Raw genomic sequence first — 22,431 nt, forward strand, 5'->3', positions numbered from 1 at the left:
GTTACACTTCTTTTATTCCTAACCTTGAATAGATATATTTTCCTTTTTCTCTTTTCCTAAATCAGGCTCTTGAGGGGTTTATCTATTGTATAGGCCTTTTTAAGATGTAATCATACTTTCTATTTTTTTGTTTTTCATTTCATTAGCACCAATTTTTATGTTTATCCAGTCTCTCTTAGGTTCATTTTATTTGAACTTTTGTTCTTTCTAAATGTTTGAACTTTGGTTCTTTATATAATAAGTTCCTCTTCCCTCCCTCTCCTCTGCTTCTGCTCTGATTATGGATGTTGCTAGTCCCAAATGTTTGCTATGGGAATAGGGCCTAGATGTTTTGGAAAGGTCACCTTTTTGTAAATTATTTTATAATTTTCATTTGATTATGATCAGGAAAAGTTGCCTGTCAAATCTTTAAAAATTTATTAGGGCTTTTCTTTCCCAAATAAACTACAGAATTTTAAAACTGCTGTGCGTGCACACACACACACACTTAAAAATATATGTGCTTTCAAAATCGGTCTCTTTCCTCTGAGGGGCTCTACAGGTATCCATTCAGTGACGTTTATTAACTGTATTGTTCAACTCTTTTATGTCCTTATTTTTTGTCTACCCAATCTGTCCAATCTTGAAAGAGGTTTCTTGAAAATGCTCAAAAAGTCTTTATTTTTGTTAAGCTCTCCTTGCATTTTTAATTGTTTAAAATTCGCTAAGGATTTTGGTCCATACTGGTTTATGGCTAATATTTTTGGTTTGTAAATTTTGGATAATTACATACTATATTGTATCTTTTCATAATACTCCTCGTCGGAAAGTCCACACGTCATACCCATATACCATTAGTGTTGCCCTTGTTGGTTTCTTTTGTTTTACATGCATCTAGTACACATTGCCTTTTCCTTATTTTCAAATTTACTGCTGTTATAAATATGTTTTCTGTAAATAGCCTAAGGTTCCATTTTGTTTCTTAACCTTCTCTAAAGTCTCTGCCTTTTAATGGGATGAGTTCTTTCATGCATGATTAGTGTAATCATTGAAATACTTGACTTCGTTCCCTTTGCTTTACTTTATGGTAGTACAGATTTCAATACATATTTCTTCATTACTTTTTCATGTTTCATCAAGCGACTATTTTCTTCTCCCATTTGTTTTTCTTATTAATTGAAAGTTCTCTAATTTTCTAATCCTTTGCAGGTTGATTTCCCTTTCCCAACGCTTATTCAGATACATATTTACCCACTATTATTTTAAAACAAGATACTGACTACTTCCCGCATCTTCTTTTACCTCCATAAGACAAGGCTTAGAGGAATATTTCGTCTTTTCCCCTGGATTTTCTTCTTTCGACTCTTCTCCCTAAGAGGGGACACTGAAACTCACTGTCCTCACTCTCAAATTATAGGTTTCTTCGAAAATTTGGTTACTATTTCTTTCTTACATTGAAATCTGCTTCATTTCTGGACTACCCCTTACTAGTACTTTGGTCTTTTGGATCTCACTTCCTGGCTCTTAATGTTTTCTTCATGTTTTCATTTGTGTGTGCTGGATCTGGGTTTAAGGTAAAAACCACCTTTATTGAAGTCCACTAATTTAGATTTCAACACTGCCTTTCTCGTCTTCAAACAACCTATTGGAGATGTGTAAGTCATACAATTCCTGTGTGCTCGATGCTTTGTTCGTTGCTGCTTTGGGTATCATGCTTGATTGTTAATAGCCCATAATATTCCTAGGTGATCAGAGTCGTAGTCTAGTTCTTCCAAGGGCTGTTTTCCTGGACACTTAGTGTTTGATCATTTTCACTGGCTTTCCACTCTCTTCCCCATTCCTGTGTGCCACCCCTCCCCACAACATGAATGGGATTGCTACTCTTATAAGAGAGAACCCAAAGAGATCCCTCACCTTTTCTACTGCGTGAGGTTATGGTGAGATGGCTGTCAATGAGAATGCAGGCCCTCACCAGTTGCAGTATCTGCCAGTGCCTTGCTCTTGGACTTGCCAGCATTCAGAACTGTGAAAAACACATTTCTGTTGTTTGTAAGCCACCCAGTCTATGGAATTTTGTTAAGGTATGTTGAAGAGATTATCTTCAAGAGATGGAAGGTAGAACATTCTCTTCCATAGTGGGTTGGTTGGGTGCCTCAGGAGGCAGCTATTCCTCTCAACTCAGGTAGATTCACTATCTCCTTTCCCTGGGAGACAGGGGTTTTAGTCCTATTAGAGGACTTCTTTTTGGGTTGTTGGGACCAGGAAGACTATTTTGCAGCAATTTGTATGCTGTGACTCTGATCATGGTGAACCAAATTCCTCTGCATCCCTGAAATTCTGATCCATGCTCAAGTAATGCCCAGGGTGGTATCCAACCTCTCATGTGACCACTCTGGTAAAGAGCCCAGCTCAGCTGTTCTCCAGAGCCCAAAATATTAATGATGCTCATGTGTCTGCAAGTGCAGCATTTACTGGACATAGGAAAGGCAGAGAAATTGGCACTCAGAGTGCAGGGAAAGTAAAATATTAAAGTCCAGTCGCTGTCTTCTAGAATCCTCTCAATGTGATGCTTTTAAAAACATACAGAAAAGTGGTCTTTTAAAAAGACCTTTTGTTTGGGTCAAACTCTCTATAAGCATAAATAATCACCATAACTAAGTTTTACTTTATTAGCATTGAAGTAGTATCAGAAAGTCATAAATTATCAGTCAAAATCTTTCTAAAGTTAAAAGCAGCAATTGAAAAACTAGTATTTCAGCCATGGTAGTTTTCTCATCCTTAGAACAATGACCTAAAATTCTAACGAATACTCTTAGATATTAGGAAGAAAAAAATGTTTAGTTAGTGAGACTCTAGGATATTGGAAAAGAAAAAAAAAGTTTAGTGTTGTAACAGTTATTATGATATCTCAAAGCTTAATGAAAGTCACCAGTTCTAAAAACTTTCAGGACACTTTAAGTGAGCCAAAATATTTGGTCAGATTTGTGTCATGTTGACCCAGGCCTCTTAGTTCCTAGTGGCTAGAATGAAGCAGAAAAAAGAAACAAATACAAAATATGTTAACTCCAGCCAGATACAGTTTTTAAGAAAAGAGAAATCAATCATCATCAAAAGGCAATATTTGCTCTAAACATTAAACATTTGTGCCTAATCACCCTCAATCTAGTTTTCTGAGAATGTGCAAGTAATTCACAGTCTGAATATTCAGGGCAATGAAGTCCAGGGTGTTCTGTAGACCTAGTGTTATGGTTTGGCTCTCTGTCACCACCTAAATCTCACCTTGAATTGTAATACTTCCCAAGTGTCAAGGGTGGGGCCAGCTGGAGATTATTGAATCATGCAGGCGATTTCCTCCATTCTGTTCTTGTGGTAGTGAATAAGTCTCTTGAGATTTGATGGCTTTATAAGTGGGAGTTTCCGTGCCCAAGCTCTCTTGGTTGCCACCATGTAAGACGTCCTTTTGCTCATCCTTTGTGTTCCGCCATGATTGTGAGGCCTCCCCAGCCATGTGGAATGGTGAGTCTCCGGGTATGACTTTATTAGCAGCATGAGAATGGACTAATACACCTAGTTAACTCATAATGCATTTTCTTTACTTTGAAAATGCTTTTAGAACTCTTGTATAAGTTTATGCCAAAAGAACTTTTTTGGCCAAAATATTGGAACCAGTGTTGGAAAGATACAGTCTTAATTACCACTTCTGTGGGCCATAATTAAGAAGAGATACATGATGAATTTTTGGATGCTATTTGAACCAGGTATACATAACAAAAGTAACAGTAAATATATGTGAGATACTCACAAGATACATAAATAAGAATAATTAGGAAGAAAGGTATTCAATTCTTAGGGTAGAAAAATAGCCTGTCAAATGATTCTTTCAATTTTCAAGGCTGCTACCTCTAAAATATTCTGTAGTGCATATTCATATGCTTATAGGAAGGACATTTGGCTTGGCAGACATATCTCTTGAGTCAAAATAATTCAACCTACTCCAAAATCTTAGCTGCTTACTGTGTATATCCATATGCTGCTTCTGCCAGCCTCCCAAAATCAACTGATCCAAATTTGGACACATTTTCTTCTATCCCCTCTTTCCTCATAACTCATCTCTCCTCTAGCAGCCTCTCTGTATATTAATATTTCCATGTAGTCATCCAGGCCAGAGAAGCTAGGAAGCTACATTATCTTCCCACACTCCTTAGATGCAACCACACTGGACCACTTGGCGCTCCCTGAACAGCCTCTGTCCCTGGCTTTGCATATACTGTTCATTTAGCCCAATACTTCCTCAAGCAAATCTTACTTGAGGAAATAATTCTCCTTCTTCAAGGCCCACTTCAGATGCCACTGCCATAATTCTGTCCTGTGGATCCTTGTTTATATCACTTTCTTTCTGTTTATGCTGTGTTCATTGCACATGTATATATCTCTCACCAGATCATACTCAGTAGTGTTGAGGGATAGGGTTCCAAAGGGCAGTGTCTGATATGAATAACATAGTCAACAAAAACATTTGTTCATTCTAAACCTATTACTGCACAAACATACTTCACCCACTACCCCCCAGCAGAAACTCAGGAGCTATGAGTGAGAAATCTAATAATTTTAGATTTTTAAAACTGAGAGGAAAGGGGACTCAGATTCGTTCATTATTTACCGAGTGCCAGATGTTTCAGATAATGTGCTGGTGCCAGAAACCTGCTTGCCTGTTTCTTTTGCAGAGGATCGTACACAGCTGCTGTTGGTATTCCCACTTCATGGCTGCAGATACTGAGGTTCGGAAGTTAAGTAGCTTGCCAAAGGTCAGATAACTGGTAAGTACAGAAAGTAATTTTGAACTCCCTTGTGTTTGACTTTAGAGAGTGCTGCTTTTCTCTCACGTTCCACAGTCCTGGATACTGTGCTTGTTACTTTTTATATGAATTGTCATTGCTTTTTTTTTTTCTCCCTGAGAGAAGTAACATGATTTATTTACCTCTTGATCTACCTTTGTATTAGTTTTTTATTGCTGCTGTAACACATTAACACAAGCTTAGTGACTTAAAACAACACAAATGTATGCTCTTACAGTTCTGGAGGTGAGAAGTCCACAATGAGCTTTAAGGGGAGAAAAGGAAGGTGCCAGTAAGGCTAGTGCCTTCTGGGGGTTCAGGGAGGAATGTGTCCCCTGCCTCTTCTCCATTCCAGAGGCTGCTTGGGTTCCTGGGATTGGGGCCACATCACTCTCCTCTCTGCTTCTCACATAACCTGGCCTGCCTTGGATGTTCTTGCTTCCTGCTTGTAAGGACCCTTGTGATTACAATGGTCCCCCCATAAGCCAGGACACTCTTCCCTTCTCAAAATCCTTAATTTAAATACCCTTTGCCATGTAAAGTAACATTAGTAGATTCTGGGGATTAGGATGCAGACAACTTTGTGGGTCATCATTCAACCTTCCACAACCTCATAACTGAAATATGTGTTAGTAAAATAAGATCTTTTCTTTTTTTTTTTTTCTGAGGCAGAGTCTCACTCTGTTGCCCAAACTGGAGTGCAATGGTGCTATCTCGGCTCACTGCAACCTCCACCTCCCAGGTTGAAGCCTCAGCCTCCCGAGTAGCTGGGACTACAGGCTCACATCGACACGCCCAGCTAATTTTTGTATTTTTAGTAGAGACAGAGTTTAGCCATGTTGGCCAGGATGGTCTCGATCTCTTGATGTCGTGATCCACCCGCCTTGGCCTCCCAAATTGCTGGGATTAGAGGTGTGAGCCACCGAGCCTGGCCATAAGATCTTTTCTTCAGCGTAGTAGCACAGGAAGCTAATTGGTGGATAACGAAGTTGAATCAGGGATGTCCAACTCTGTAAGTAGTTCAGGGCAATATACAACTGAACTGATGAGCCACAAGCAGAGACACCTGTTTAAACAAACACCTGAACCCTGGATAATTGTGATAATTATACGTAAGCACTTGTTGGCTCTATAGAATTTAAAACATACTTGCCATTATTCATGGCATATGGTCACAAAGCCCCAGAGCCATTATACTTTAAAAATGAAACTTACATTATTTACTGCACTCTGCTGTACAGTGGTCCTTTTGGAATTTGAATAAACACCCTGTGGTCAAAATTCCCCATAGAAATGCTCACTTTCCTTAAAAGTGTATGTTAGTTTCCTACCCATGTGAATGGGAAGTGGCTCATTTTGACTTCTTTCTTTGTTAGCTTCTTCAAGTGAACCAATCACTGAAGCCACTCCTGTGATAAACTGGCAGTTAAAAGACTCAAATGTCAAGATGTTTTTATCAGCCACATCAACAGTAACTTTCAGATTGAGTAGTTTTCTCTCTGGTGTATGTCAAATCTTTGGCATGCCTTTTTTTTATCCCCCTTGCAAAATAGAAATTGCTTACATGATAATAGGAACTTCCTGGCCCAATTGTTCACACAGCTCACCTACAATATCCTTCACCTGTTAGTGAAAAAGATGATGGGATGTATTATCCTGTTGCTGTTGAATGCCTATTAGCTCTGAGAAGCAAGTACACCTCCTTGTGTGTATCCAGTATGTGATCGTAATAGAATTCCATTTCGTGGTTTGTGGAAAAAAAGTGTTTTAGAGCTAACCCACGTGTGTTTTCAAATTTCATACCAATATACACTCAGCTTCCGAGCTGCTCACTTGCTCGCTGGCTTGTATCCCATTTTCACATGCAATTTCTTTATTAATTGAAGGGAATATGTAGGCAGGCATCTAGATGTTTAGGAAAATAAATTTCTATATTTCGAGCATTGCCTTGCTGTAGATGCAAGATGAAATAGATAGGTAGACATCTCGGATCGCCAGTGAGGTTTTTTATTTTTAAAGACAGATTATAGAAAGTATCCTTCTCCATGCCTCCCAACCTGAATGCTTCCACTACAATTTTTTTTCTATTTAAATATTGCTCTGCTCCATAATCAGTAATATAATGACCTATCTGAAAATGCCATATGTCATCAAACTATTTGGCAGCAAAAACCTATTTGAGACCCATTATTTAGTGACAGCAGTGTTACTTGAATAAATAAACTTCATTATCTATACGCTCCAATCCATGAACATCTGTGAATGAAGAGATATAGCATATTGATTTTGCTATGGTCCTTCTCTGCAATGTAGGTAGCATTATATCCGCTTTCAGTTTCAATGGCCGGCCGCGGTTTAGAAATAAAAAATCGTTATCTGGAAACCTCTCAAACCAACAGAAATGTAATCAATTTTTTATCTGTGGTTAGGCACTGGAAGTCAGTGGTGGATTTTCTATCCTCAGTGTTCTTATTCTTTTGTTAAAATATTTAGGGCGCTCCCATGGGAAATACTGTATCTACATTGAAACTGTTTACATTAGGAAGTGAAAAATCTGCTCTTTGTATCTTGTTAGCCACAAACACATCCTTGTCTCATGGAGTCACTTCCCCTAGAGGATTACAGGATATAGCTCTCCTCTAGTTTCTGAATATCCTCCTACTGAATGACTGAAGCCACAGGGTCTCACTACAACCTTGATTATTATTTAAATTCAGCATACAATTTCACATCATGTAACTTAACTCCCTTTCAGGTGAGAACATACTAATTTGACGTCTATCAGTATTCCCATTAATGTTCTTTGGATGATTACAAAAGAAAAATAATTCTATAATGGAAGATATGATAGAAGTGTTCCTATGATTGGTAACATGTCTTAGGTAAATGATCATTACATTTAATAAGTTATATCTTTTTAATTTTTGTTTATTTATCCATAGTTATGGAAGAGCCACTATTGTTCAAACATAGTCAGTGATGGAAAGGTGAAGAAGTTACGTTCTCTCCTATTGAGGAGTTTGCAATTTGTCTAGTAGGAGGGAAGATACTGCTTACAAAGAACTACCATGCAGGATAGAAAAGAACAGATGCCATGGTAGAATAATAAATGAAGAACTATTAATTATCTGGGATGGGAAACTTCCTAGAAAGAAAGGGAACAGGAGAAGGCCTCGTGAAGGAGGGACATTTGTGGTGAATGAAAGTTAACAGTGACTAATTGATGGAGTATCTACACTGTGTGCCTGACAGTGATAGACAAGGAAGATACAGTCCAACCATGGAGAAAGACCTGAAATAAGACTTTATGCCAAAATGAATCAGTTACAAATGTGTTACATCTGTGAGGAAACATAGGGTTTGATGAGCACCCGGAAGCAAAGGCCCTAATTTAGGGATTCTCTGATTATGTTGGATCTTACTCTGTTTTGTCCTGCTATAACAGAACACCTGAAGGTGGGTTTTTTTTTCTTTTCTTTTTTTTACTTGAGACAGAGTCTCACTCTGTCACCAGGCGCCAGGCTGGAGTGCAGTGGCGCAATCTCGGCTCACTGCAATCTCTGCCTCCTGGGTTCAAGCAATTCTCCTGCCTCGGCCTCCCAAGTAGCTGGGACTACAGGTGCGCACCACCATGCCCAGCTAATCTTTGTATTTTTTAGTAGAGACGGGGTTTCACCATGTTGGTCAGGATGGTCTCGATCTCTTGATCTTGTGATCTGCCCGCCTCTGCCTCCCAAAGTGCTGGGATTACAGGTGTGAGCCTCCATGCCCAGCCGAAGCTGGGTAATTTTTGAAGGACAAACATTTATTTCTGACAGGTCTAGAGGCTGGGGAGTCCAAGATCAAGGCACAGGCAGGTCTGATGCCTGGCGAGGGTCTCGTCTCCAGTTCCAAGATGACACCTTGAAGGCTGCGTGCGCTGAAGGGGAGGAGGAATGCTGTTCCTCACAGGGCAGGAGGGTGGAAGGGCAACGAAGAAGCCCTTTTTAAAAGGCATTAAGCCACCCAGGGAGGTGGCACCCTCATGGCCTAATCACCTCTTAAAGCTCCCGCCTCTTTATACTGTCACAACGGCAATTAAATTTCAACATGAGATTTGAAGGGAATAAACATTTGAATGTTCAACCATAGTATGTAGTATTTAGGCTAGGGGTGGGGACAGCCAGAAGGGGAAGAGGCCTGTAGTGGAGTAGGGAGGAAAGAAAGGGCAGAATTAAGATCCAGTTTGTCCCAAGACACAGCTATGGGGATGACACATGTAACTACTGTAAACACAGCTCCTTGGGGCTTCAATGTCACATGGGATTCATGAGCAGATATAAGAATTTATGGGTGCGGAAAGCTGAGCTGAAAAGGGACAAAGCAAACAGCTAATTATTGATTACGTGCTACAGACCACATATTTTATCAAGTTCTTTATATATACACATTACATTTAATTTATAATGTTTTTATAATTTTACAGAAAAGGGAAATAAAGATTTAAAGGCTGAATGATTTCTCTAAAATGATACTACAGGTTTGTAATGTTCACTTTTTACCAGAAACTGTTGGAGGGTGGGTTAGGGGAGGGAGTCTGAATCCGGGTGGAATCATTCTTATTCTACTGAGAAAGAGATGAGAAGAGATTAGGCTATTCCTCCACAGATGGAGAACTTATAGGCAGAGAGTCGGGATTAGAAACTTTACATCAATATAAGTGTCATCAATCAAAATTGGAGAAAGGGAACAAGATGAGAAAAAGTTTAAACATGGAAATTTCTCACTCTTTATTGCTTCAGAATTAAGCCCCCATAGTCCATCAAATTCCATAGCAGAGCTTTGCTAAGGGTCCTTTGCAAATGGGTGACATGTGTACAGTGAGATATTTATCCTCTCAGCCCTCATAGTAAAGAAAACAAGTTTGTTGGGCGACACACACACACACACACACACACACACAGAGTGTTTGTAAGGATCAATTGAATGTTGAGAACATAGAAACTCTGAACAGAACCTCAGAACAGGAACTAGTCTGTGGATTCCAAAAGGAAATTCTTCCCTGAGGACATGATTTTTCAATGGGATTTGAATGAAGGCAAAATAATGGGGTGGTCTAGGGGAAGGCTAAAGAGACAGGGAACTATAAGTAGAGTGAAGCCTGCATGGAGGTAGAAACGGCCAACGTGGTCTGCACTTTCAGAGGAGAGTGCCAAGCAGCAAGCAGACAAGACAGAGGGGAGAGTGGAGAGGGTGGAGTGGTGGTAAGCGGTTTTGTGTGAAAGTTAAAGGATTTGGGTTTTCATCTTAATAGAAATGGAAAACCATTGAGTCAAGGAAGGTAGGTAGGCTGGCGAAACTTTCTGTTGGAGAAGGATGTTCACATGATCAGGTTTTCATTCGCAGATAACTGTGGAGAAAGTCTGAGCACAGCAGAACTTTGAGGAAGCTGCTGCAAGTGCAGCTTTAGGCTGCATGATGGCAGCAGGGGCAGAGAGAAGCAGGTACTTGTGGAGACCCATAGGAGGCTAGATGGAGGAGAATCAGGGGACAGGGGAGAGACAAAAATCCAGCAGAGTGAGGTGGGGAATTGGGGAGGGGTGAGAAAAGGCACCCAGAGTTTTGTCACAGGCTCCCCTGCATACAGGCATATGGTCTGACCTCCTTCCCCCCGACCCCCCAGAGAGACAGGGTTTCTGGCAATGTTGTCCAGGTTGGAATCAAACTCCAGGGCTCAAGGGATCCTCTTGCCTCAGACTTCTGAGTAGCTGGGACTACAGGTGCCTGCACTACAGCAGGCATCCACTTTTGACTTCTTTTGCCCCAAAGTTGATTTAAAGTGTTCTTTTTAATTCATCGTGACTACACCCAACACTTTACACGTCTCTACCTTTCCTACATTTATTTCAACCTCCTGGAATCACCTTTCCCTCTGTAACTGCATTTCAACATCTTGTATATTCTTTAAGTCTCAGATCAAATGCCCCGCTTTTCATGAGATCATTCCTAATTTGAAGTAATTTCTTCTTCTGTGTATACCTTAACTTTAATGATCTGTGTATTTCAACATGTATATTTTTCACTTTTTATCTTGTGTTTATTATTTGTGTGTCTGTCTGCTTCTCCTTTAGGGCTGGATAGAACAGATTTTATATTTTATCTGCAAACATCTTTCAAAGTTATTTGCAAACATCTACCAAAGTTTGCAAACCAGTTGGAGTTGGACTGATAATATTTTATTTTTACAATAAAAAGTTGTATTATTTGTCAATTAATTTGACATAAAAATCTGGATTTCTAGTTTTTCTGGAGGAAACAAAGGCTCAAGTCATCTTTTATTTCCTTCCTTCCTTCCTTTCTCCTCCCTCCCTCCCCTCCTCTTTTCGTCCTCCTCCTCCCCTCCCTTCCTCTTCCTCCCTCCCTCCCCCCCTTTCTTCCTTTTCTTTCTCTCTCTCTCTTTCTTTCTTCCTTTCTCTCTCTCTCTCTTTTTTTTTTTAGAGATAATAAGGTCTCAGTCTATTGTCTACACTGGAGTGCAGTGGCACAATAATAGCTCACTGCAGTGCTGACCTCCTGGCTCAAGCAATCCTCCTACCTCAGCCTCCCAAGTAGCTGGGACCACAGGCTCATGCCATCACACTTGGCTATTTTTTTTATTTTTAATTTAAGGGACAAGGATCTTGCTATGTTGCCCAGGCTGGTCTCAAACTTCTGACTTCATGATTAAATGCATGATCCACAGTACCCAGCCTCAAGCCATCTTTTGGAGTAGGCACGTGCCCTCTGACCTCCATGCTTGCTACTCCTAATTGTCTGTTAATTCCCCTTACTGGCCTGGCCCCTGGAGGCATCTGAGTTTAAGGCACTGGTCTAGACATTCTTATTGAGTTTAACAAAATCTAATTAACAATAGTGTGTTGAGCTACTTAATTCAGGACTGATTGGTGAGGTCATCTCAGGTAAAATGTGTCCAATATCATTTCTAGGCCATTATTTCAGATAATTTGTAATGTCTCTCACTAGAGAGAGGGAAGTGTGTAGGTATGCATCTAATACAACAGCTCTGTCCTTAGTCTAAACTTCAATTTCCAACGTAAAGACACATAAATGTATGTGAAGAAGGAACAGAAAGCTGGATATATTCTTGATTGAATTAGCATTGCTTGCTTTGTTTGTAATTGTTTGGATATTTATGGAGCATGGGAGGGGGAGTTGGATTGTAACTGACGGAGATTGTGGCTGTAGACAATTGGGTCTAATTGAGTTATGTGGCTTACACAGTGGATATTGCTTCCTGGTTGGAAACTGGTGCAAGCACATAAATAATCAATTTTAGTAACAGAAACGTGAGGGTTAGAAATTCTTACTAACTCATATGTGTAATGATGAAAAAAGGATATACCATTCTTAATCTCTTATGCTCTGATGTTATGAAATAGCCTCTATTCTAATGATATGCTCTTCCAAATGACTGAAATTTAGCATCGTTTGTTGGTAGATGAGAAAAGTAAAAATAACCCCCCTGCCAATGAAGTAAAATATCAGGAGGAATCAAAGTAATTTATTTGATATTACTGTGTATTAAGCACTTTTTCCTCCCTGCATAAAATGGAATTTAAGGCTTATAAATCACTTTTTGAATCATTGGGAATCTTGATGTTTTCTGAAAATGGAACTATAAAGAGTTCAAATGATAAAAATAGAGAGCTAAAGCACTTGACTGCTCACAAAGGTATAAACAGATAATTAAATTTTAAAGATGAAAAAATCAACAAAATGTGAGTGCCTCACTGACAATACAGAGACCAGAGGAAAATGCATCAAGATAATCTCAAACATATATCAAAGGTTAATATATTTTTGAGTTTTTGATCATAGAAAATTTGAAATTTGCTTTTGAACTCCAAACCAGTTATTTAAAAATAAACCTTTCTGATTTCTAATCTAAAAGACCTATTTTTTTTTTTCTCTTCTCAGAATCTATTTCTCGACTCTGAAAACAATGATCACGATAAGAAGTATTCTGTTACAAAGTCTTCTATGACACAACATGTTTTATGGGCTAGAGGGGATTCCAGTGAGTGAAAAGTTATGGCAAAATCTTTATATCCTGTGAGGTTACATAATTCTTTCCGTAATGTCCTCAGCTGCAGACATTTATATCACTTGTCCTGCTCCAGCACCGTCTCTGAGTTCATCTCCTAGGAACACAATGGCCATAATAGTGTCCATTATAGCTGCTATTCTTCTCAATTGTAAAGGCACAGTGAAATCATGGGGATGAAGCTGTGCCTTGATTGGCTGTTAAATTGCGATCAATGAAAAGAATTTGTGCCATAATTTTACAACCAAGCAAGAACTGGCCATCCTGGTGGTAAATCAGCATGTACATACCATCAAAACTAAAGTGTCTCACTTGGATAACTGAACTGAATTTTCTTTAAGACTATGGGGTACAATACAAGGTACATTTAAAAAAAATCTGCTTGGGCATTTTTCTGCCACCTGGGTAAAAAGAAATAACATATGAACAAGGACAAAGTTCAAATAAGAATGGTGACTTGCCTCTAAATTATAGCTTAGTTGCATCAAGTTATAAAGGAAAACCAATGCTCCTTTTAATTTAATAGGAAGTGAAAATGACAAACATGAAGAAACCATTCTCGTGGGTCAGCAAACTTTTCCTCTAAAAGTCTAGGAAGTAAATATTTTAGGCTTTGTGAGCCATATATAGGCATTTTGGTATATGTATATATATTTTTTACAATCCTTTAAAAATGTAAAAACCAGGCTTACAAAATGGGCCAGCCTCAGGGCTGCAGTTTGCAGATCCCTGATTTATATGAATGCTTATAGATGTGAATTTTAATAAAAGCTCAATATACATCTCTTTTGATCTCCTCTATATGGCCCCCTCCACCATCCTCAGGTTCACCACCTGGAGAAATGATCTGGAGAGTATTTCTAGTTTTTAGACCAATGCTTGAAAGCAGTAGCCAGGGCTGTCTCTGTGAAATGTGGCTGGAAAATAAATCCTGGCAAAAGGACTTTTCCTATTGTGCACATCTATAGTCTTTCTTGGCTTTGCAGAACCTGTCTCTGTTCATCTCTGTCTCTCAGAATTGTAAAGAGTCTCAGAGAAAACAAGCGAACAAACAAACAAGCAAAAAACAGAAAAAAATTATCTTCCCAAAAGCCAAGAAAAAAAGCCAAGAACCTCAGTTCTAGACACACACATACACATGACCAGATACCCCCTAATGCCTGCTTGTGGAGCCAACCTGTCTACCATGATAATTGCTTCCTTGTTCAAAGGACGGCTGTTTGCAGCTGTGCTTCACTGTAACCTTGAACTATTCCTTCTACCCTCTCAGCTGCTTCCCAACTCGCAATAACACAATTACTTGGTCATTTTGCTGTTACCTTCCCTTTGCCAGAAGTTATACCGCAACAGGCATTTTGCAGTGCTGTTCCTCTGAGTTGCCCTGTTCTGGAAATGCCATCTGGTCTTTAACATTCAGGAAACACACCCGCATTTTATTCATAGTAAGAGTAATAACAGGTTACAGTTAGTAAGTACCTATTCCACCCTAGGTACTGTTCTCAGTGCTTGATATAAATAACTCATTTAATCCTCATAATAATCCTAAGAGGTAGGTACTACTACTATTTCCATTTCACAGAAAAAGGAAGTGAGAGACAGGAGTCAGCCACCTGAACAACCAGAAGCAAGTCACCCGAATTGTTCCCTTTATAGGTAAGGAATGCCATTCATTCATTCATTCATTCATTCATTTTGAGACGGAGTCTTGCTCTGCTGCCCAGGCTGGAGTGCAGTGGTGTGAGTTCAGCTCACTGCAACCTCCACCTCCCGAGTTCAAGTAATTCTTCCACCTCTGCCTCCTGAGTAGCTGGGATTACAGGTGCCCGCCACCGTGACCCGCTACTTTTTTGTACTTTTAGTAGAGATGGGGTTTCACCATGTTGGCCAGGCTGGTCTCAAATTCCTGGCCTCAGGTGATCTGCCCACCTCTGCCTCCCAAAATGCTGGGATTATAGGTGTGAGCCACTGTGGTCAGCCTAGGACTACTTATTTCTTATTCCCATATGCCCAGTGTGTACTCTGACTGGGTGGATGTTTTTAGTGTAATTGTTTCCAGAATAGTTTTGGCCATTTGTTCATCTGGTGATCACGGTTCAGTCTATATAGAATATACAGATATCCTGGTCAGGCCATTACATATTTAGGAGTCTGCAAACACGTGGCTCCCATCTTGAATCTCGTCCTCATCAACATTACTGTTGTTTTTAATGAGTTAGTTGCAACACTGACAATTATGTGTATTTCAGAGGAAAATCTTAATTTCTGGCTGTTTTTTGAAAACCAGAAGCTCTGGCAATCCTGGGCTTGCATTCTGGCACAGTGATAATTGGCTCCATCAGTCGCCTTATCCTGGACAGTTGCTTTCCAGTTTGCCTGTCTTCGCAGACCATCCACTCATCGGCATTATGTGCCTAGCTCCTGAGGGCTTTTGAATTCCCACCTCCTAATAGACAGGCTGCTTCTGACTTGTTCACCCAAATAGACCACATTGTACTGTGATTCTTCTGGAAAATGTATAGACTTAGTCAAAGCATGCTGCACTAGAGCTTTAGATCCTTACAGGATAATTTATAACCTCCCCATACTTTCCTTTGTACTCATCTATTATCATCCCAGGCATTTACCTGCTAAGAAAGTGTTTGGCGGTGTATAATGCGCTAGCCTCTTTCTGTTCCTTTGCTGTTTTGAATAGCTCTGTCAGCGTTCTCAGTGCTTACATGACTTAGGTAATACATGTCTGCTTCTATTTTCTGGTGTATTTTGTAAAAGTTTATAAAAGTAATTGTCAGAAATGATTGTGCTCTGATTAAATAAATATGCTATTGAGGAGTTAGGTACACAATTTAAATATGGCTTGAATAATTTGTTAGCATGTCTGCCAACTTATTTCAGTAGCTTTAAATTATAGATACGTTTGTAGAAGCACCATCCTATTTTGCAAAGTTGACAGCAATAGCTGTTTCCTGAATGTATTTGACATTATTTTCTACATTGTTTTATGCCAATCACATTTACCACAAACTGCTTATTACTTTATTGCCGAAAATGGCAACATGTATTTATTTAGCTTTTTATTTTAGAATCAGCAGGCTATCACTTGCTTTATTAATCATATCCAACCTTGAGGATTATAGCCACTGGTTTTCAAGTTTATCTAATTGCTGCTGCTCAAAAACTGAGAAATCAGTAATGTAGTTATGTCATCTCCCTTGAGGAATTATTGTTTCTAAGGATATTTGTTAGTGGGAAAAGGGAGGCTTCCAATTTATACATTAGTTTTCCATAGAGAACAGTGCGTAAGTGGCCTTCTAAATTTTGTTTTAGGAGGTTACCCTTGTTAAATGTGAGGCTGACATTTCTTTATGCATCACTTCTTCTGGTTCTTACAATTTAGAAAGGTTTCCTTTTCTTGTATTTTCAGCCATCTCCCTGGATCACACTGTTACATTAGTTATAAAATTAAAACTACATTTGTTAACTCACATACCATCATTTTTATTAGCCCAGCAGAAAAGTCAATATTTCTAATTTCTTGCCTCTGGATTTATGCCAGTTTTGATGTATAATAACAGCCCAACAAGGCAACATAATATATACTAACCCAAATCTATAAAGAAGGGAAATGAAAGTCAAAGTAATAAAAAAAAATTACTTGGGAACCAGAGATACGTGAAGCAATCTGAAACAACAGTTTTTCCAGCCTGAATTGGTTTTTGGCTTTTAAAAAGGAATGTACCTTAAGACATTTAGAATTTTAGAAGAGAAGGTATTCAATCTTCTTCTTTTCCTGTGGAACTTATGAGGGTCTTTCCTCAGCATCATGATGCTATCCCAAGATGTGCTGGCATATATAAAGTCGAGAAAGCTGGGCTCCCAGCCATTTGGGAATCTGAGACAGGAGAATAGCTTGAACACAGGAGGCGGAGTTTGCAGTGAGCTGAGATCGTGACACTGCACTCCAGCCTGGGTGACAGAAAGAGATCCCATCTCAAAAAAAAAAAAAAAAAGGAAGCTGAGTTCCAACTTGCATGACTCAAGATGATGCTTTTTGCTGTGCCTCAGTTTCCTCATTTGTAAAATAAGAGGTTGGTTGAGACTCAGCTGTTGTACTTACCAGCATATGAGTTCTATGATTCTGATTCCTAAGAGAAAAAAAGACAAAAGTACACACACACACACACACACACACACACTCTCTCTCTCTCTCTATTTTAATATATGCATTAACATGTCCTTTTCAAGAGAAGAAGAAAAATAGGAATGAAAGAGAATAAATAATGATAAAAGATAGAACAGTGAAAATTGCTGAAAAATGTAGATTCTATCATCCATTTCCCCCACTTCATTTCTGAACCATAAACGTCACCAGAGAAAATAGAAAACAGAGAAAGCTGGTTCCAAATTTATTCTCATAGTCAGAAAACACAGGTAGGGTTATTGCCTCACAGTTTCCTTCCTCTTTTCTTATCACATTATTGTCAAGGCAGTGTTATGGTTCCGCCAGGGAGAAGCCCCCACATTACAGAGCCATGCATGGCAATAACAGAACCTATTTTCAGTCTAGCTGTTAGTAGTCCTCATTCACTGAAAATAGTCACTGCGAAGCCTATGGGGGATGAGTTCAAACACATATTTAGACACTTCAGCTATGATGTGTCTTCCTTCTTGGGCCCAAGTCCTCTTGCCAATTTTTTTTGTTAATGCCTATGAATTAAATACAAGGTCTTGGCTTATAAATAACATGTTGGGGAAAGATGGAGCAGCCTTAGAGTTAGATATATACACATACATGTATATGTTTTGCTGAAGGACTGAATTAGTAACACCAATAGAGTCTGCTATACTAAATAAAAAATCAGAAACAACCAGAGAAAAAGGAGAGGAAGGAGAAGGTCTGTCAGCTTCGATCAGAGAGCAAGGAGACAATGGTCTCGGGAGCCCTATCTGGAGTCCAAGGCCCCTTCTCTGTTCTCCTGGGGCGTCCCTTTCGCCATTATGTATTGGCCCTTTTTTGTTGCCTGCAGTTCAATACTGAAAGCAATGTTGACCATGGCGAGCAGTAGGGGTCACGTTATCAGTAGCAAGGTAAGCTTCATAGACTTCTTTTAGAATTGAGAGGAAGGGACCAGTTTAAAAAAAAAAAAAAGAAAGAAAAAGATTGAAAACACTCTCCCTTTTACAAAGAAAAACCCCTATCCACAAAGAAAAGGGGAGGGAGCATATTTTGAAATAGTAAAACCTTGTTGAGTGGGCACTACGTGGGCCCTGGACTGGGGAGGGGCTCATACCCTGGCCTGTGGGCCTCCCCCTTTGTCATCTGAAATAAACTCACCCGCAACGTGGAAACAGTACAACGTCCAAACATCCTTCCCCGAAAATACAGAGGGCAATTTTTCGACTTGCCCTGACAGGATATAAGAATTTCCTGAAATGTAAAAGTGGATTAATATGTCTGGGTAGGATGAAATGAAAGTGGTGATGCAACATCACCCTTTGGAACGAAGAATCCATTTCTTAGTTGAGGTTGTCCACTTTATGCAACATCAGTGTTCTGGACAGGTTCCAAACCGCTCATACTTTTATGAACTCACTCCTACTGACTATATAGGCTGCATTGTAGGTGATAATCTCTCTCACCCCTTGTGGTCAAGTCATGATGTCATCCTGCTGATTCATTCTACTCCCTCTCTCATATGTGGGCCCCCACCCCTCCCCTTCCTCTAGGGTGATGCTCATGTCCCTGCCTCTGGCAGAACCCTGGCCATCTGTGCTGCAACCTCTACCCGGAAGATCTTCAGGCCACTCTCCACACGCCTAAATGCTATCGCACTTTCAAGGGTTTCCCCAAAGACCATCTCATTGGTTATTCCTGCTGAACTCCCAGCTGAAAGTAATCATTCCCCCACTGACCATCACAAACTTCCGTTTGAGCTTTTCCTGCGGTATGTGTCTCTTTCTTCTGGAATAATTCATGAATGTGCCCTCTAGCAAGGGCAGGGCACTTGTGGGATCTGCTTTGATTGGGTCCTAGACCTAGTGGCTGTCTAATACACTTTTGATGAATGAAGAAAGAAATGGATGACTATAAGGAACACAGGTAACAATAAGAAATTCAAACTCACTGTTACACTTAATACTATTATGCTCCTCCTCCTTGATTCTCTACCTTGGTTGCTGGCAGCTGCAACCCATGACAACAAACATAAAACATTTCTGATGCCACTGTTTATTCCGTATCTCATATCCAATCAATTGCCAAATACTCACAGACATATTCCATCCCCTTTCTTCCCATATTCAGGCCTCTAGCCTGTCTTGTCTGGATACTACAGTGACTCCCTACTGGGTCTTTCTGCTTCTGTGCTTTGCCCATTGGAGTCATTTTCCACCTAGGTACCAAGACACAGCTATCTAAAACACAAACCCAACCCATGTCACATCTAGGTTATACCTCCCCATGGATTCCTGTCATGTAAAGGTATTTTTATATGGCATATAGTACCCTCTTTGGCACCTTGTCTACCTCTCCAGGTTCACCTCCAACTCCAGGTTATACCTCCAGTCACATCCAGGTTATACCTCCCCATGGATTCCTGTCATGTAAAGGTATTTTTATATGGCATATAGTACCCTCTTCGGCACCTTGTCTACCTCTCCAGGTTCAGCTCCAACTCCTCTTCCTTTCCCATGTGCCATGCTATTTATTACTTTGATATTTTTCTCAATTATTATTTGTCTTTTGAGTTATCAGTTGAGGAAATAATTTGTTTTTACCACTGGCACAACCAAATTACATCAACCACCTGGTGATGGCTCAGTAGCTCAGCAACTGGTACCAATCATCCCCTGAAAGAGTTGACTGAATGCAACACATGACACCAGTCTTTGTTTAGGCCAAGTTGCTATGGACTGAATGTTTACATCCCCTGAAATTCATATGTTGAAGCCCTAGTAACCAATATGATTATATTAGGATGTGGGGCCTTTGGGGAGTAATTAGGTCATGAGGGTGAGGCCCTTGTGATCAGGATTAGCGCCCTTATAAGAAGAGACAAAGGGGAGATGATCTCTGTCTCTGCCATGTTAGCATACACCAAGAAGGTATCTGTCTGTAAACCAGGAAAGGGATCTTCACCAGGAACCAAGTCAGTCAGCACCTTGATCTCAGACTTCCCAGTCTGGAGAACTGTGAGAAATAAATTTCTGTTATTTAAGCCATTCAGTGTACGAAATTTTTGTGATAGCAGCCTGAACTGACCAAGACAAAAGTGAATATTGAGAGACACAGAAATAACCCCTAGCAAGCATGCAAAGGTAGAAATGATTCTGCCTAAATAAACTATCAGAATAGCCAACTATACAAGGGGTTGCAGGTTACTGCTGTTAGTGTAGGTGTTAACTATAGAACAGTTTGCCAACCTGAATTACCTTGCAAACTGAATTTCTTCAGTGAATTCCTGAACTGATGTAGCTGAGATTTGGAGTAGGGATAAGAAATACAGCCTTTGAAAAAGTTCCTCTGAAGTAACTTGAGATACAACTTGCAAATTACTGGAGATTATTTTAGTTTTCAGTTCCTGAAATGAATCCCAAATGTGATTTTCGTACATCAACTAAATTTCTTTAATCCAACTCGACCAAGACAGAACTAGAATGTTCTTCAAAATACCACATAATAAAAGTAGTAAAAAAATGCCACACACACACACACACACACACACACACACGGGGTGGGAGTGGGGAGAGAGAGAGAGGAATATTATTCAGCCTTAAAAAGAGGAAAATGCTGTCTTTTGAGACATTGAATGAACATGGAGGAGAGTATGTCAAGTGAAATAAAAAATAAACCAAGCAAAGAAAAGCAAATACTGCAAGATCTCACTTGTATGTGGAATCTAAGAGTCCAATTCACAGAATAGAGAGTAGAATGGTGGTTGCCAGGGGCTGAGATGTGGGGGAAATGGGAAGACGTTGGTCAAATGGTACAAAGTTTCAGTAACACAGGATGAATAAATTTCTGGAGATATAACGCACAGCATCATGACTAATCTATTGCACACTTGAAATTTGCTTAAAGAGCAGATCTTAACTATTCTCACCACACACACACACACACACACAATCACAAGAATAATTAGTTTTATTGGGATAATGACTTTGCAGTGTATACATATGTGAAAACATCACATTGTACACCATAAAAACATATAATTTTATTTGTCAATTATACTTCAATAAAGCTGGGGGAAAAATAAAAACAGTGGCTCAAGATATTTAAAGTATAATAACAGAGAAAGGGAGTGGAGTGCTAAAGATGTTGCTAAGCTTATTTTTGATGCTTGTTCTGTACTTATCTTAAATCAAAATGTTTTTGGATGTTGCCAGGTGTTATTAATCTTGAAACACTAAAACAATAGGAGGTATATAAAGTAATAAAAAAAGGACTATAGGACCAGCCCTAATCATAATCTAAATAATGGGAAATACAATAAAACAAATGAACTGAAAACACTGAAAAATACTTAACAGCATTCCAATTGAAAGAGGCAAGTATTCCATTTGCTAAAATGATGTGAGCTTTTCTTAATTCAGATACTCATGCAAGCACAGCATTTTCTTCTTTGTGTGTATGGGAAAGCCAGCCCTTTTGAGAGTTAGAATAGCTTTCAAGACTCCCGATTTAAATTTCAAACTCTTGATCATAGCTGGGGAGCAAAGGTTTTCATCTTGGAATTGGAAATTGAGTTCTTTAGCTCTATACCAAGTGATAATATTAAGCATTTTGTTGTATCCACCATGCAAGCCAAGTTCCCCACTGTGCCTTCAAAGCCACAGTGAATGAACCATATTTGGATTTGCTTATCAGGAAGAGACATTTAGAAAGACAATGCACTTGTCCTGCAAGACTGAGACTTCTGATGCTTTTAGATAGGCCTGTGGAGAGCTGCAAAATGGGCCCTAAAATCAGGCTGACATGGTTGCTTAACAAGCCTCAGCATGCTCTGTGGGCTCAGTGAGTTTGTGGTGTCACCCACAGGGCTGCTGATGGCAGCCATCATAATTAGAACACATGAATCAAAAACACCAGGTGAAGATTTTGCCTTAGAAGAAAGAAAAGGCAGATGGAGGGAATTACCATGCCCTTTGACTATTAAGCTCTTTCATGCAGCTGGATTGCCAGCCAGCTCTGGCTGCATGAATGAGCTTAGTGCAGTTTACAGAAGTCTCACCCTTCCTGCTACCAAGCTTCAAAGGGGCAAAGGGAGCAGAAAATCCCTTCCATGTCAATTTTTGGAAGAAGTAAAATCTTAGCGTCTCTTCCAATATTTGGTAAAACAGGTAACAGTGTTCGTCTTAATTTATTTTTTTTAATATGGAAAATGACTTGGCAATCTTTTCACAGGAAAAAAAAACAACTCTATAACCTCAAAGGATATGACCTTGAAAGAGATTTGCTGAACTTTAATATGACTGGAGTTTTTCCAACCTTTATGGGCTCTTGATTTGAAAATCTACCTAACAAAAGCTCTGCCA

At 39.5% G+C, this 22,431-nt stretch overlaps 1 protein-coding gene across 1 annotated transcript in view; it reads right to left on the minus strand.

Annotated features, from left to right (window-relative positions):
- The window catches only part of TENM3 (teneurin transmembrane protein 3), a 1,556,403-nt gene that overhangs the window by 980,039 nt on the left and 553,933 nt on the right, over nucleotides 1-22,431 (minus strand). The window lies entirely within an intron of this gene.

Source organism: Aotus nancymaae, unplaced genomic scaffold, assembly GCF_030222135.1.
Source record: "Aotus nancymaae isolate 86718 unplaced genomic scaffold, 86718_ANA_hifiasm-v0.15.2.pri h1tg000006l, whole genome shotgun sequence".
Classification (NCBI taxonomy): domain Eukaryota; kingdom Metazoa; phylum Chordata; class Mammalia; order Primates; family Aotidae; genus Aotus; species Aotus nancymaae.